Below are 16,211 nucleotides of genomic sequence, written 5' to 3' on the forward strand. Positions count from 1 at the left end.
ATATTTATCCCTTAACCAATACCATTAAAACAGAATATCTGGTCATCAACACAGTGCTGTTTGTGGGAGCTTGCTGTGCGTGAATTGGCTATATCCACCATATTGAATTTTATTTGACATTTATCTCCCCACTCTAAACTTTTTTATTTGGCTGCTGCATTTCCTATGTTCCAACAGTGACGACACTTCAAAAGTACTTCATTGGCTGTAAAGCGCTTTGGGACGTCCTGAGGTCATGAAAGGTGCTATATAAATGCAAGCTTGTTTTTCTTTCTTTCATCTCAATTGTTTTATGCTGATGTTTATGTTCTACACAAGCCTCCTCCCACTCTAATTACCTCTTTCCACCCTGCCTCCCATATTCCCTTCTCCCTCATGTATGCACCAACACTCATCTTTAATGCACCAATTCTATCTGCTTCAATCACTCCTTTCAGCAGCTAGTTCTACATTCTTACCACACTCTGTGTAAAGAAATTCATCCTATATTCTTTATCTGATCTGTTAACAGCTATCTTATATTTATGCCTCCTTGTTCTGGACTTATGCCACAAGTTTCTCTACATCCACCCTCTCAAAAATCTATATAAAACCTGACAGACCACCCGCCATCGGACCACTAGGCACCAGACACGACAAAGGCAAACCAAGCCCAGTCGACCCTGCAAAGTCCTCCTCACTAACATCTGGGGACTTGTGCCAAAATTAGGTGAGCTGTCCCACAGACTAGTCAAGCAACAGCCTGGCAGAGACATACTCATAGAATCACACCTTTCAGCCAACGTCCCAGACTCTTCCATCACCATCCCTGGGTATGTCCTGTCCCACTGGGAGGACAGACCCACCAGAGTGGCAGTACAGTGATATACAGTCAGGAGGGAGTGGCCCTGGGAGTCCTCAACATTGACTCCGGACCCCATGAAATCTCATGGCATCAGGTCAAACATGGGCAAGGAAACCGCCTGCTGATTACCACCTACCGTCCTCCCTCAGCTGATGAATCAGTCCTCCTCCATGTTGAGCACCACTTGGAGGAAGCACTGAGGGTAGCAAGGGCACAGAATATACTCTGGGTGGGGGACTTCAATGTCCATCACCAAGAGTGGCTCGGTAGCAGCACTGCTGACCGAGCTGGCCGATTCCTGAAGGACATAGCTGCCAGACTGGCCCTGCGGCAGGCGGTGAGCGAACCAACACGAGGGAAAAACCTACTTGACCTCGTCCTCACCAATCTACCTGTCGCAAATGCATCTGTCCATGACAGTATTGGTAAGAGTGACCATCGCACAGTCCTCATGGAGACGAAGTCCCGTCTTCACACTGAGGACACCATCCAACGTGTTGTGTGACACTACCACTGTGCTAAATGGGATAGATTCAGAACAGATCTAGTAGCTCAAAACTGGGCATCCATGAGGCGCTGTGGACCATCAGCAGCAGCAGAATTGCATTCCAGCACAATCTGTAACTTCATGGCCTGGCATATTCCTCACTCTACCATTACCAACAAGCCAGGGGATCAACCCTGGTTCAATGAGGAGTGTAGAAGAGCATGCCAGGAGCAGCACCAGGCGTACCTAAAAATGAGGTGCCAACCTGGTGAAGCTACAACTCAGGACTACATGCATGCTAAACAGTGGAAGCAACATGCCATAGACAGAGCTAAGCGATTCCACAACCAATGGATCAGATCAAAGCTCTGCAGTCCTGCCACATCCAGTCGTGAATGGTGGTGGACAATTAAACAACTAACGGGAGGAGGAGGCTCTGTGAACATCCCCATCGTCAATGATGGCAGAGTCCAGCACGTGAGTGCAAAAGACAAGACTGAAGCGTTTGCAACCATCTTCAGCCAGAAGTGCCGAGCGGATGATCCATCTCGGCCTCCTCACGATATCCCCACCATCACAGAAGCCAGTCTTCAGCCAATTCAATTCAGTCCACTTGATAGCAAGAAACAGCTGAGTGCACTGGATACAACAAAGGCTATGGGCCCCGACAACATCCCGGATGTAGTGCTGAAGACTTGTGCTCCAGAACAAGCCGCACCTCTAGACAAACTGTTCCATTACAGCTACAACACTGGCATCTACCCGACAATGTGGAAAATTTCCCAGGTATGTCCTGTCCACAAAAAGCAGGACAAATCCAATCCGGCTAATTACCGCCCCATCAGTCTATTCTCCATCATCAACAAAATGATCGAAGCTGTCGTCGACAGTGCTATCAAGCGGCACTTACTCACCAATAACCTGCTCACCGATGCTCAGTTTGGGTTCCGCCAGGGCCACTCGGCTCCAGACCTCATTACAGCCTTGGTCCAAACATGGACAAAAGAGCTAAATTCCAGAGGTGAGGTGAGAATGAATGTCCTTGACATCAAGGCAGCATTTGACTGAGTGTGGCACCAAGGAGTCCAAGTAAAATTGAAGTCAATGGGAATCAGGGGGAAAACTCTCCAATGGCTGGAGTCGTGCCTTGCACAAAGGAAGACGGTAGTGGTTGTTGGAAGCCAATCATCTAAGCCCCAGGACATTGCTGCAGGAGTTCCTCAGGGCAGTGTCCTCGGCCCAACCACCTTCAGCTGCTTCATCAATAACCTCCCCTCCACCATAAGGTCAGAAATGTGGATGTTCGCTGATGATTGCACAGTGTTCAGTTCCATTTGCAACCCCTCAGATAATGAAGCAGTCCTTGCCCGCATGCAGCAAGCCCTGGACAACATCCAGGATTGGGCTGATAAGTTGCAATAACATTCGCACCAGACAAGTGGCAGGCAAGGACCTTCTCCAACAATGATGTGGAGATGCCGGTGATGGACTGAGGTTAACAAATGTAAGGAATGTTACAAGACCAGGTTATAGTCCAACTGTTTTATTTGAAAATCACACGCTTTCGGAGGCTTTCTCCTTCGTCACACTCGCTCACCTGACGAAGGAGAAAGCCTCCGAAAGCTTGTGATTTTCAAATAAAACAGTTGGACTATAACCTGGTCTTGTAACATTCCTTACACTTCTCCAACAAGAGAGAGTCTAACCACCTCCCCTTGACATTCAACAGTATTACCATCGCCAAATCCCCCACCATCAACATCCTGGGGGGTAACCATTGACCGGAAACTTAATTGGCCCAGCCACATAAATACTGTGGCTAAAAGAGCAGTTCAGAGGCTGGGTATTCTGCGGTAAGTAACTCACCTCCTGACTCCCCAAAGCCTTTCCACCATCGACAAGGCACAAGTCAGGAGTGTGATGGAATAGTCTCCACTTTTCTGTGCAAAAACGTGAGCAGCTGGCAACTATGAATTCTTTCTCCTTCCCCCTTTATAATTTTATGAGTAAGAGCTCGGTGTTTGAATGGGGGAAAAGGAGAGGAGGAAGTATCCAGTGTACTTTTTCCAATATGTGAATGGGCCATGACCATTGAATTCGCGCCAAAAAATGATGGCGTCATCGCGCAACGTCAGAACGCGGACGTCATGACGCAGTTGAGACCGTTATTTTTCGCTGAAGTGAGGGCGGCCATCTTTGTACAGGAGAAAATCGAGGAGAGAGAGAGAGGAAGCAAACGCCATTCCAGCCTCAAAATAAGTCTGACTTGTAATAAAAGACCCACTTTCGAACTAGGCGTTTGCTTACGGCTCGGTGATCAGGGTGATAGTACTTCGCTTCGGCAAATTGTCCCCCACCTCCGCCCCCGGCCATTGCCAAAATGGCGGCCGACCGGCCCAGCTTCATCCAAGCCTGGCGGAGCCTCCTCAGTCCCTCAGGACGGCCTTGTAATTATTCGATGCCGTTACCTCCCCTGTCCCGTCCAGCACTCGCCTCTTGCCCAGAGGCTCCGACTCCAGCTTGTCCGCTGCTCCGGGAGGATAGATGCAGAGTAGGGGAATGATTGACAGCTGCTGCTGACCGCTTGAGAGATTTGACCTCTTAAAGGGAGGGTGCACGATTAAGGTAAGTGATTTTTTTTTTTGGCATGTGGCAAATTATTATAGGAGCAGAAAAATTAATGCAACTATGCTCACCTCCTGACTCCCCAAAGCCTTTCCACCATCTACAAGGCACAAGTCAGGAGTGTGATGGAATACTCTCCACTTGCCTGGATGAGTGCAGCTCCGACACCACTCAAGAAGCTCGACGCCATCCAGGAGAAAGCAGCCCGCTTGATTGGCACCCCATCCACCACCCTAAACATTCACTCCCTTCACCACCGGCGCACAGTGGCTGCAGTGTGTACCATCCACAGGATGCACTGCAGCAACTCCCAAACCCGCGACTTGACCTCTACCACCTAGGACAAGGACAGCAGGCACATGGGAACAACACCACCTGCACGTTCCCCTCCAAGTCACACACCATCCTGACTTGAAAATATATCGCCATTCCTTCATCGTCGCTGGGTCAAAATCCTGGAACTCCCTTCCTAACAGCACTGTGGGGGAACCTTCACCACACGGACTGCAGCGGTTCAAGAAGGCGGCTCACCACCACCTTCTCAAGGGCAATTAGGGATGGGCAATAAATGCCGGCCTCGCCAGCGACGCCCACATCCCATGAACGAATAAAAAAAAACTAGGATTCTGGAAACATGAATTAGGCTATTCAGCCCGTCATTCAATTAGATCTTGGTTTTTCGTTATTATTCATCCATGGGACGTGGGCGTTGCTGGCGAGGCCGGCATTTATTGCCCATCCCTAATTGCCCTTGAGAAGGTGGTGGTGAGCCGCCGCCTTGAACCGCTGCAGTCCGTGTGGTTGATCTGTACCTCAACTCTTCGTTCCCTAACCCTTAATATCCTTATCTAAGAAAAATCAATCGATCTCACTTATGAAATTTTCAATTGACACCCAGCCTCAACAGTTTTTTGGGGGGAGAGAGTTCCAGATTTCCACTACCTTTTGTGTGAAGAAGTGCTTTCTGTCATCAGCCCTAAACTGCCGAATTCCAATTTTAAGCTTATGCCCCCCCCTCACCAGAGGAAATTGGTTTTTTTCTATCTACCCTATCATATCCTTTAATCATCTTAAATCATCCCTTAATCATTTAGATCACCCCTTAATCTTCTATGTTCAAGGGAATATAAGCTGATTCTATGCAACCTGCCCTCATAATTTAGCCCTTTTCGCCCCAGTATCTGGTGAATCTGCGCGGCACTCCCTCCAAGGCCAATAGATGCAAGTTTGTGTGTGTGTTGTGGGGAGGGGGGGGAGTTCTCATAATGCAGGTCGATGCAACAGCAAAATAGTAACTTGCACTTATACAGCACCTTTTAATGTAGAAAATATCCCAAGGGGCTTAAGAGGTGTGCGAAGAACAGATAGCCAAAGAAAAAGATTTGGAGGGTGATCAAAACTTGGACAGTGAAGTAGGTTTTAAGGAGGGTCTTAAAGGAGAACAGGTTGTGGGGTTTAAGGAGTGATTTCCAAAGAGTGGTATCTGGGCAGCTGAAGTCATGGCCATCAATGGTGGGGCAAGGGGGTATACACAAGAGGCCATAGTCAGAGGAGTAGAGAGTTCTGGCGATTGTAGGGCTGGAGCAGATCACAGAGCTAGACATGGACATAGAAAATAGGAGCAGAAGTAGGCCATTTGGCCCTTCGAGCCTGCTCCACCATTCAATATGAGCTTGGCTGATCCTCTATGTCAATACCATATTCCCGCTCTCTCCCCATACCCCTTGATGCCTTTTGTGTCTAGAAATCTATCTAGCTCATTCTCAAATATATTCAGTGACTTGGCCTCCACAGCCTTCTGTGGTAGAGAATTCCACAGGTTAACCACCCTCTGAGTCAAGAAAGTTCTCCTCATCTCAGTCCTAAATGTCCTACCACGTATCCTGAGACCCCCCAGCTAGGGGGAACATCCTCCCTGCATCCAGTCTGTTAGTCCTGTCAGAATCAGAATAGGGAGGGGAAGGGATTTAAACATAAGGATGCAAATGTTAAATTGTAAGCTTTGGGGGACTTAGAGACAACGTAGGTTAGCAAAGGGCAATGGGTGAGCGGAACTTGGTATGGGATAGAATACGGACGGTAGGATTTTGGATGAGCTGAAGTTTACAGGACGTGGAGGATGGGGGCTGAGGAGAGCATTAGATTAGTCGAGTCTGGAGGTGCTGAAGGCAACCATTAATAAAATGTTAAGAGCTCCCCAGTGACCCACGACATAAATCTATGACACTGACAAGGAAATTCACAAGTTCTATCTTTAGCCTGTGCAAAGTTACTTTCCTTGGGGAATGTCCTGCTCTGATACCCATGGCTTCTTTTCTCCACGACAAACCATCTCTTTAAATTCTTCTTCCTGCTCTCTCCACCCTCCGCTCGAACAGCTCATGGACTTCTTCATCACTGATGCTTCCCTCACTTCCCCTTGCCATACCACCCCGAGGTTCCCTTCTGCCCTAGCCCTGAACCTTTGTCTTTCAATGGTTTCTTCCCTCATGCACACCTTGTTATGAGTCTGCTCTTGTCCCTATTCCCACTAAAGTGCTGACCACTCAACCTCCCTTCCTGACCACAATGTTAGTTGACATTGTAAATGGTTCCCTCTGCTCCAGTTCCTCCCCATCCCTTTTAAAATTGCCATCATTGCCCCATCCTCAAAAGGAACTCAACCTTGACCCCTCGGTCTTTCAAACTATTGCCCCAAGCCCAAGTTCCCTTTCCTCTCCAAAGTCCTTAAACACATTGACTCCCAGATCTGTGCCCATCTTTCCTGCAGCTCCATCTTGAATCTCTCCGATCAGGTTTCTGGCCTTGACACAGCATTGAAACTGCCCTAATCAAACTCACAAATTATGTTCTCTGTGACTGTGGTGCATTATTCCTTCTTGACTACTCTGCAGCCTTTGACATGGCTGACCCCACTATCCTCCTCCAATGCCTCGCCTCCGATGTCTGGCTCAGTGGGACTGCCCTCGCTTAATTCCACTGTTACCAATGCAATCGTGGCCAGAGCATCTCCAGAAATGGCTTCTCTTCCTCCTTCCTCTTTAAACTTTAGCTTAAAATTTTGCAGTTCGTATCTGATCCCGCAAACTCTTTAGATTTCCTCAAGGATTTATCCTTGCCGCTCTCATCTTGCGCATCTGCATGCTGCCCCTTTGGTGACCTGGGTTCAGCTTCCACATGTATTCTGACTACACCCAGCCCTACTTCTCCATCACCTGTCTTGATCCGTCCACTGCCCCTGTTATCAGACTGCTAGTCCGATATCCATTGCTGCATGGGCCGTAATTTCCTCCAGTTAAACATAGGGGAGACCAAAGCCATTGTCTTCGGCCTCCGCTACAAATTCCATACCGTTGTCATCGATCCCAGCCCCCCCCCCCACCCCCGGTCTCAGACTGTTCATAACCTCAGCCTTCTATTCAACCCTGAGCTGAGCTTCCAACCGCACATCCTCACCATCACAAAGACCTCCGTGACATCGCCCGACTCCACCTGTGCCTCAGCCCACCTGCTGCTGAAACCCTCATCCATTTCATTGTCACCTCTAGACTCTATTATTCCAATGCTTTCCTGGCTGGCCTCCCATCCTCCATGCTGTATAAACTTCAGCTTAAAAGCCGGCTGCGTGTATCCTATCCCGCGCCATTGTACTTGCTGACCTACGTTGGCTCCTGGTGGCCCAACATCTCTAAATTAAAATTCTCATCTTCATGTTCAAATCCTTTCATGACCTTGCCCCCCTCCCTATCTCGGTAGCTTCCTGCAACCCCACCGCACCCCCGAACTCTCTGTCCCTCTGATTCTGGCCTTTCGTGCATCTCTCCCTTGCTTCACCCCATGACTGGCAGTTGTGCCTTCAGCCGTATCGGCCCCACGCTCTGGAATTCCCTCCCTATACCCCCTCCGCCCCTCCACTTCCCTCTCCTCCTTTTGGCTTGGCATCCGTTATTTTATGATTGTGCTTCTGTGAAGGACTGTGGGATCTTTTCCTACATTAAATCTACTATATAGATGCAAGTAGTTGTTATCTGAGCAGAGTGATCTGATAAAAACCGATAGCTTAAGTGGCTACACCATTTAAACTGGGGGATGGGGAGGGGAAGAAAGACACATAATTAAAAGTAACATTGTGGAACTGCTGCTTTTTTAAAATCAGCTTCCTGAGAAGGCTTGATTTCCTTTGTAATCTTTCTTCCATCCTTCTCGCACTGTCATCACTTGCTGCTATCTGGCTACAAGTTCATTGAACTAGCCAGAACCTTGAATAATATTTCCTGTTTACCAACAGAACTATAGCACCCGAGAACATGGGACGTTTCAGTTCACTTTTAACCCAGTCATTCATCAAACCTTTCCCTGTAACTACTAACAGCTTGTTACTAGCAGGTTCTACTCACTCTCACACTCACACACACACACACACACACACACACGTTAAATACTAAGGTGGTTGCAGAAACTAATGCAACTGCTTTGATTTGGAACCAGGACTTTAAATACAGAAATAAAAACAGAAAATGCTGGAAACACTCAGCAGGTCAGGCAGCATCTGTGGAGAGAGAAACAGAGTTAACATTTCCAGCATTTTCTGTTTTTATTTCAGATTTCCAGCATCCTCACTATTTTGCTTTAAATGCAGAATACTATTGATGCAGTTTAGTATTTGTCAAACACTTTTGGTCATTAAAGTCTTTTTTTAAAAAAAGAGGGGAAAAACAAGAGAACACATGCATACAGGATAAAAATGTCACACTTAATTTCCTTGTGTCTCATGCCTTCGATGCTTGGCTGAATCTTTGCTCTGAGTATGTTCCTATAGGTCGAAAGGTTTGTACTGCCGAGTTTCTGGCTGCTTTTGCACTACCTAGGGGCCATAAATATAAGATAGTCACTAATAAATCCAATAGGGAATTCAGGAGAAACTGTTTTACCCAGAGAGTGGTGAGAATGTGGAACTGGCTACCACAAGGAGTAGTTGAGGCGAACATCATGGAGGCATTTAAGAGGAAGCTCGACAAGTACAGGAGGGACAAAGGAACAGAAGGTTATGTTAATAGGGTTGGATGAAGTAGGGTGGGAGGAGCATAAACACCGGCGTGGGCCAGTTGGGCCGAATGGCCTCTGTTTCTTTGCAATTCTATGTACTGTTGTAGGATTAGTGTGAAGTGCCATTTCACACCAACCCTACATTTGTAGTGTAAATGAGCCCTGACTTCAGATTCACACTGCATTGATGCTACAGTTGTGATCTAAAAGCAGCCCAAGTACACAGCAATGGGAAGAACTGTATGAAGGGACCGAGTGTAATGTATCCTAGTTTGCTGACGATACAAAGCTAGGTGGGAAAGTAAGCTGTGATGAGGACATAAGGGCTCCGATATTACTGTGGAGGCGGGATAGCAGTGGTGGGGGGGGGGGGGGGGGTGGTAATTGAGCACGTGGGTAACCCGCCCAATAAAAAATTGTCCGTTTTCCACGCGATCACAAGTCAATTGGAACCACTAAATGTCCGAAAACTGCGCAGCGGGTGGACTGCGCACCCGCATCACAGGCTGTCAGCTGGACGATCTCTATTTAAAGGGGCAGTCCTCCAATGGCTGCTCCTGGAGCAAACACCCACACACCACAATGGAGCAGCACAGGGGAAAGGCTGCTCCAAGATTTAGCGATGCCTCACTCCAGGTGCTACTGGATGGGTGAGGAGGAGGAGGGATGTCACCTACCCGGCGGACAGGAGGAAGTGGCCTGCCTCTGCCACTAAGAAGGCCTGGCTCGAGGTGGCAGAGGAGGTCACCAGCGGCAGCAACATCTCCCGCACCTGGTTCCAGTGCAGGAAGCGCTTCAGTGACCTAACTAGGTCAGCCAAAATGAGTACACTTATTGATTCTCCTACGTTCTGTCTCCACGTCACTGCCTCCACCCCCCAACTCATTCTGCACTGCCAACACTACTCTATCACATCACACCCCACACCCGCTTAAGGCTCATCCTCAACTTAACTGGACTTCCTCACCTCCCCATTACTCAACCCACCACTACCACTTAACCCAGTCCTCATACAGTGTCATGGCTCTGTCTCGTACTCACCCTCTGATGCTTCAAGCACAGCTCATAAATGGGTCCATTCAGGCCCTGACAACGGCCGTTCGGACTCTCAGTGAACAACATTCTGCTGCCTGAAACAGGCAGGCAGATATACTAGCACTGGCCTTACAAGGCTTCACATATGTCCTCCAAACTGTTGTCCAGTAGAGTGGTAGGAGTGGTGTGAGCCTGGCCTAGGGGAGGGATGATGGCGAAAGGGAACATGGAAGTGGGGATGCCACTCAAAGTGCTCCCACGTCTCAGCCATTGCCCCCCTCTCAACCAGTACCCGCAGTGCTGCCTTCTCTCCAGGTGGCCGAGTCTGCCCCTGCACAGGTGCAGGTGGAGCAGTCTTTGGAGGGGCCCTCATGGGCACCAAAACCTAGAGGACGTAGGCCCAAAGCATCTAATCGGTCAGGGCATGAGCAAGAGCAACCTGCCACTACCTATGCTACAGCCACAGGGGATGCACCACATGGAAGTAGTCGGAAACGAAAGGCGAAGGTTTTATAAGCATGAAGGGTATGCACAAGGGTGTTTGACGGTTGGTCATGTTTTTTATTTATATTTGCTCTTTGTTAAACTCACATTAAATAATATTATTGTCACCACTACTGCCACGTCTTGGCTATTCTTGACTGTCTTCTGTAATAGGGCCCTTTCATGAGGTTCACCATGAACGTCGACACTTGATGCCACCCATTGGGTCACTACAGTGGATGTATGTGTAGTTGCAGTCCTGTTTTGTGCAGGGAGGGGTGGGGGGTGGTGCTGGTGTGGGCGCTGCTCTATCCTGGTGGTGTGAGGACTGGACTGTTCACACTGTCTGATGTTAGGAGAACCGTTCACATATCAGTGACTCCCTGGCCTCACGAGCAGCCAGATGAGCCACTGCTGTGCCCATGGTTTGCTCCTGCTCCTCCTCCACCGCCCCCTCCTCAATGTGGGTGGCAGATGTGGATGGGGCCTCCTCAAGCGGCACCCCTCTCTGTTGTGCCCTGAATACACGACTATAATGCGTCCCACTCTGTCGTATTGAAGCGCTCCTCCAGAACAATCAAGGCACTTAAAGCGCATCTTGAGCTGCCCTATAGCATGCTCACTTATAGACCTAGTAGCGATATGACTGTCATTATGTCGACGCTGTTGCTCGGTGATGGGGTTCCTCAGAGGTGTCATGAGCTACCTGTGCAGGGGGTGGGTATCCCTTTTCCCCGAGGAGCCAACCCATAAGGGTGTTCAGTGCGTGGAAGAGGGACGGGATGTTGGATTCCCGGAGGATGAAGGAATCGTGGCAGCTGCCAGGGACTCTGGCGCACACATGAAGGAATCTTTTGCGGTGGTCATAAACGAGCTGAGTATTGATGGAGTGATACCCCTTCCTGTTGATGAACAGTCCTGGCTCATGTGGAGGTGCTCGTATTGCTATATGGGTGCAATTGATTACACCCTGCACCCGTGGGAAGCCAGCCACAGAGTGGAATCCCACTGCCCTCTCCGTCTGGCTGAGGTCGTCCACGGGGAAGTTGACGTAGTGCGAGACCCTGCAAAACAAGCCATCAGTGACCTGCCTTGTGCCTTATAAGAGACCCCAGCGATGTCCCCGATGGCACCCTGGAATGATCCGGAGGCGAAGAGGTTGAGGGCAGTGGTGACTTTGACAGCAACAGATAAGGAGATGCTGCTCTGGCCAGCCGGGAGCAGCTTGGCATAAAGGAGGCTGCAGATGTCTGCAACTACCCGGTGACTGACTCTGAGCCTTCATTTGCCCTGCTCCTCAGAGAGGTCCAGGAAGCTGAGCCTTGGTCTGTAGACCCTGTTGCGAGGGTGATGCCTCCTGCGACGTCGCTCTCTCTGTTGTTGCTCTTGTGCAGGTGCCTGTGACGCAGCACTGTGTTGTGGAGCTCCACGTGGCGGAGGTGGAATGCCGTCCCTGGCGAGGCTGGTGATGTTGCTCGTCCTCTGATGTAGTGGTGAATGCAGTCATGATGCCCCCCCATCCTGACGGTGTGAGTTTGAGGGGGTCCGCAAAGTAGCTAAATATGTTTGAACGGCAGAGTTTTGGGTAGAAAGTAAGAATTTTGAGTGAAGACACAAAAATCTTGCAGCCAAAACTTTGTCTGAGGTGATAGAATGCCCTGCTGCAATAAATGACGTCCTCTCCACATCTGTCAAATAAGCGTTTGCATCTCCCACTGGCTGCTGACTGAAACACGTCTGTTGCAACAGGGAGTGTTTCCCACAGCACGGGAATCACACTGAGGATGCTTTAAAATCGCACCCCTGCCAAAATGTGGAGATAATTAAGTACTTCAACTAACTCAACAACTATGCAAAGTATCATCCCGCTGGCTTTAATTGCCGCATTCGGGAGGCACGCGTGCACCCAGACGCGTCAATGGGGAACCCGGAGGCTCCAAACCCGCTCGGGATTTCCGCGATTTTCGGAGCCCCCAATGCACCCGTTACTTGACCCGAAAATCGAGCCCAAAGATTCTGCAAAGGGATATAGACAGGTTAAGTGAGTGGGCAAAATGGAGGCAGATGGAGTATAATGTGAGGTAATGTGAGGAAATGTGAGATTATTGACTTTGGTAGGAAGAATAGAAAAACAGAATGTTTTTTAAATGGTGCAAAATTATTAATTGTTGGTGTTCGGAGAGATTTGGGTGTCCTTGTACACGAAACACAGCAAGTTAACATGCAGGTACAGCAAGCAATTAGGAAGGCAAATGGTATGTTGGCCTTTATTGCAAGGAGGGTTGGAGTAAAAGAACAAGGAAGTCTTAATACAATTGTAAAGGGCTTTGGTGAAACCACACCTGGAGTATTGTGTACAGTTTTGGCCTCCTTACTTAAGGAAGGATATACTTGCCTTAGAGGCGGTGCAATGAAGGTTCACTAGATTAATTCCTGGGATGAGAGGGTTGTCCTGTGAGGAGAGGTTGAGTAGAATGGGCCTATACTCTCTGGAGTTTAGAAGAATGAGAGGTGATCTCATTGAAACATATAAGATTCTGAAGGGGCTTGACGGGGTGGATGCAGAGAGGCTGTTTCCCCTGGCTGGAGAGTCTAGAACTAGGAGGCATAGTCTCAGGATAAGGGGCAGCCATTTAGGACAGCGAGGAGGAGGAATTTCTTCACTCAGAGGGTTGTGAATCTTTGGAATTCTTTACCCCGGTCATTGAGTATATTCAAGGCTGAGATCGATGGGATTTTGGACTCTGATAAAATCAAGGAATATGGGGATCGGGCAGGTAAGTGGAGTTGAGGTCGAAGATCACCCATGATCTAATTGAATGGCGGAGCAGACTCGAGGGGCCATACGGCCTACTCCTATTTCTTGTGTGATCAGAACTGTGGAGCAGAAGATATTGGCTCAAATTTGACATTTTTATTTTGAATTTTTTTTGACTAAGCTAATGATTTTTTGAGCTTGAGTGTAGAAGCAGTGACTGACTGGCTGAGGCTGAGCAGCGAGAAGGTCAATAACCCATTCCAAATCAAAACTTCCCCCAGCTGCGGACTGAAACTCTCGCAAATGTGACCTTTGGGCTGCTTGGCCTTTGTACAATTTAAACAAAATGAGATTCTCTCTTGAAAGAAAGAACTTGCATTTATACGTTTGTCTTGCCACCACTTATTCGCCGCTGGGTCAAAATCCTGGAACTGCCTTCCTAACAGCACTGTGGGAGAACCTTCACCACACGGACTGCAGTGGTTCAAGAAGACAGCTCACCACCACCTTCTCAAGGGCAATTGGGGATGGGCAATAAATGCTGGCAAAATCAAGGCCTATGGGATTAAAGAGGCACCGGCAGCGTGGATATGAAATTGGCTAAGGGACAGAAAGCAGAATAGCGGTTTATCACACTAGAGGGAAGTATACAGTGGTGTTCCCCAGGGGTCCCCACAGCTCTTTTTGATATATATTAATGACCTGGACTTGGGTATAGAGGCATAATTTCAAAGTTTGCAGATGACACAAAACTTGGAAATAAAGTAAACAGGTGAGGAAGGTAGTAGCAGACTTCCAGAGGACATAGACAGACTGATGAAATGGGCAACACATGGCAGATTAAATTTAATGCAGAGAAGTGTGAGGTGATGTTTATTAAAGGAAAACTGAGGAGAAACAATATAAACTAAATGGTACAATTTTAAAGGGGGTGCAGGAACAGAGAGACCTGGGGGTTCGCGCACACAAATGTTTGAACTTGACAGGACAAGTTGATAAGGCTGTTTAAAAAAAGCATATGGAATTCTGGGCGATAAAAATAGAAGCATAGAATACAAAAGCAAGGAAGTTGTGCTGAACCTCTGTAAATCACTGGTTCGGCCTCAGCTGGAGTATTGTGTCCCAATTCTGAGCACCGTACTTTAGGAAGGATGCCAAGGCCTTGGAAAGGGTGCAGATATTTACTAGAATGGTACCTGTGATGAGGGTCTTCAGTTATGCGGCGAGACTAAAGAAGCTGGGATCATTCTCCTTAGATCAGAGCAGAGCAGGTAAAGGGGAGATTTAATAGAGGTGTTCAAAATTCTGAAGGGTTTTGATAGGGTAAATAAGAGAAACTGTTTCCAGTGGTAGGTCAGTTGATAACCAGAGGACACTGATTTAAGATAATTGGCAAAAGGCCTAGGGGGAGCTGAGGAGACATTTTTTTTTAAGCAGCGAGTTGTTATGATCTGGAATCACTGCCTGAAAGGATGGTGGAAACAGATTCAGTGTTAACTTTCAAAAGGGAATTGGCTATATATTTGTAAAGGAAAAAAATTGCAGAGCTGGGGGGGATGATCAGAGGAGTGGGACTCATTGGATAGTTTTTTCAAAGAGTCGGCACAGACATGATGGGCCGAATGGCTGCCATCTGTGCTGTAAGATTCTGTGAACAAGTTGAGCACTCAAAGGTTGCACGAGGTGTTTCTAATTCTGTAAGTTAATTGTTATTCAATAATGAAGTGAGTTCTTGTGGTAAACTTTATTTTTTTCTGGATTTAGCGTTAGTGTTCATAATTGTAGTTAAGTAAGGGCAACACCCATGAGAATGCATTGCAGGAGGACAATCAGATGCTGGTTGTGAAGACAGTGGTTATAACAGTGGTGGGGCTTTTAGGTTATTGCAGAGGGGAGGGATGGTTCAGCTCCTGTGTTAGTTGTTCTCTGAGAACTCTGGCAGCTAGAGGGACTGGTGAGCGATGCTGCTCCTACTCATCGTCCTCTTCCTGTTGCTCTTTCTCCTCCTCCACTTGTTGTCTAGGTGGTCTGCTCAATAAGGTTTCTTGTGGCAACATGTCTCTCATCATATTCCTGTTCTGCAAACAGGAGTCATGAGCCATGTCTGGACGGGATATCCCTTGTCGCCAAATGGCCAGCCTGCGACCTGATGGCCTGGTTAGAATGAAGGTGAGACAGAGGACTGGTGCAGGATAAATTAATCATGGCTGCTGCTAGGAAACCGGGCACAGACCTGCATTGTGTGCTGCTTGTGGTCGCAAACAACCTGCAAGTTGAGGGAGCGATGTTCCAGTCTGTTGAGGAAGATGCCAGGCTAGTAATGAGGAGCACAGAGGGCGGTGTTGATGCAGTCTGATCCCTTGGACCCTGGGGAAGCCTGCAATGCATGCAAAGTATCGTGCTCAGTCGCCCTGCTTTGTTGGTCTATCGGGAGGGAGCTATAGATGTTCCTGCTCGAGTAGAGAACCTCGGTCACCTCCCTGATACAGCAGTGAACAACGAACCGCAAGATGTCGCTGATGTCACCTGCTGAAGCCCTATCTTTGAGTCAGAAGGTGCAGGGTTTGATCTCTGCTCCAGACCAACAACAACTTGTATTTATATAGCGCCTTTAACCTAGCAAAAACGTCCCAAGGCAATTGACAGCAGCGATTATCAAACAAAATTTTGATCTCCAGCTCTAAATTCTGAGCTGACATCGTACCTGCCCATTGCGGGGGGGCGGGGGTGGTGGAGGAGGGCTGGGAAATGTGGATACAGTAGCCTAGTAATTATGGTACTGGATTGGCAATCCAGAGATTCAAAGCCAACCATGGCAAGTTGTGAAATTTTGTTCCGTAAATTTGGTCATTTGTGGGCTGGCAACAGTAAATTACCATTTTTCTTTTTATTTTGTTTCCTCCCCCAAAAATAAAATTAATTCACAACCTATA

The 16,211-nt window shown here is 48.1% G+C and overlaps 1 protein-coding gene across 4 annotated transcripts in view; it reads left to right on the forward strand.

Annotated features, from left to right (window-relative positions):
- The first annotated feature begins 3,501 nt into the window (after positions 1-3,501).
- Positions 3,502-16,211, forward strand: part of LOC137306185 (uncharacterized) — a 50,396-nt gene continuing 37,686 nt past the window's right edge. For 2 of the 4 annotated variants that reach the window (XM_067975268.1, XM_067975272.1), the window contains exon 1: positions 3,502-3,956. The gene's annotated coding sequence lies outside the window, so the exon portion shown is untranslated. Of the gene's footprint in view, positions 3,957-15,214; positions 15,448-16,211 lie in introns of those variants that run through there. The other 2 variants (XM_067975270.1, XM_067975271.1) reach the window with 2 other exon arrangements.

The sequence above is a fragment of the Heptranchias perlo genome, chromosome 42 (genome assembly GCF_035084215.1).
Source record: "Heptranchias perlo isolate sHepPer1 chromosome 42, sHepPer1.hap1, whole genome shotgun sequence".
Lineage (NCBI taxonomy): Eukaryota > Metazoa > Chordata > Chondrichthyes > Hexanchiformes > Hexanchidae > Heptranchias > Heptranchias perlo.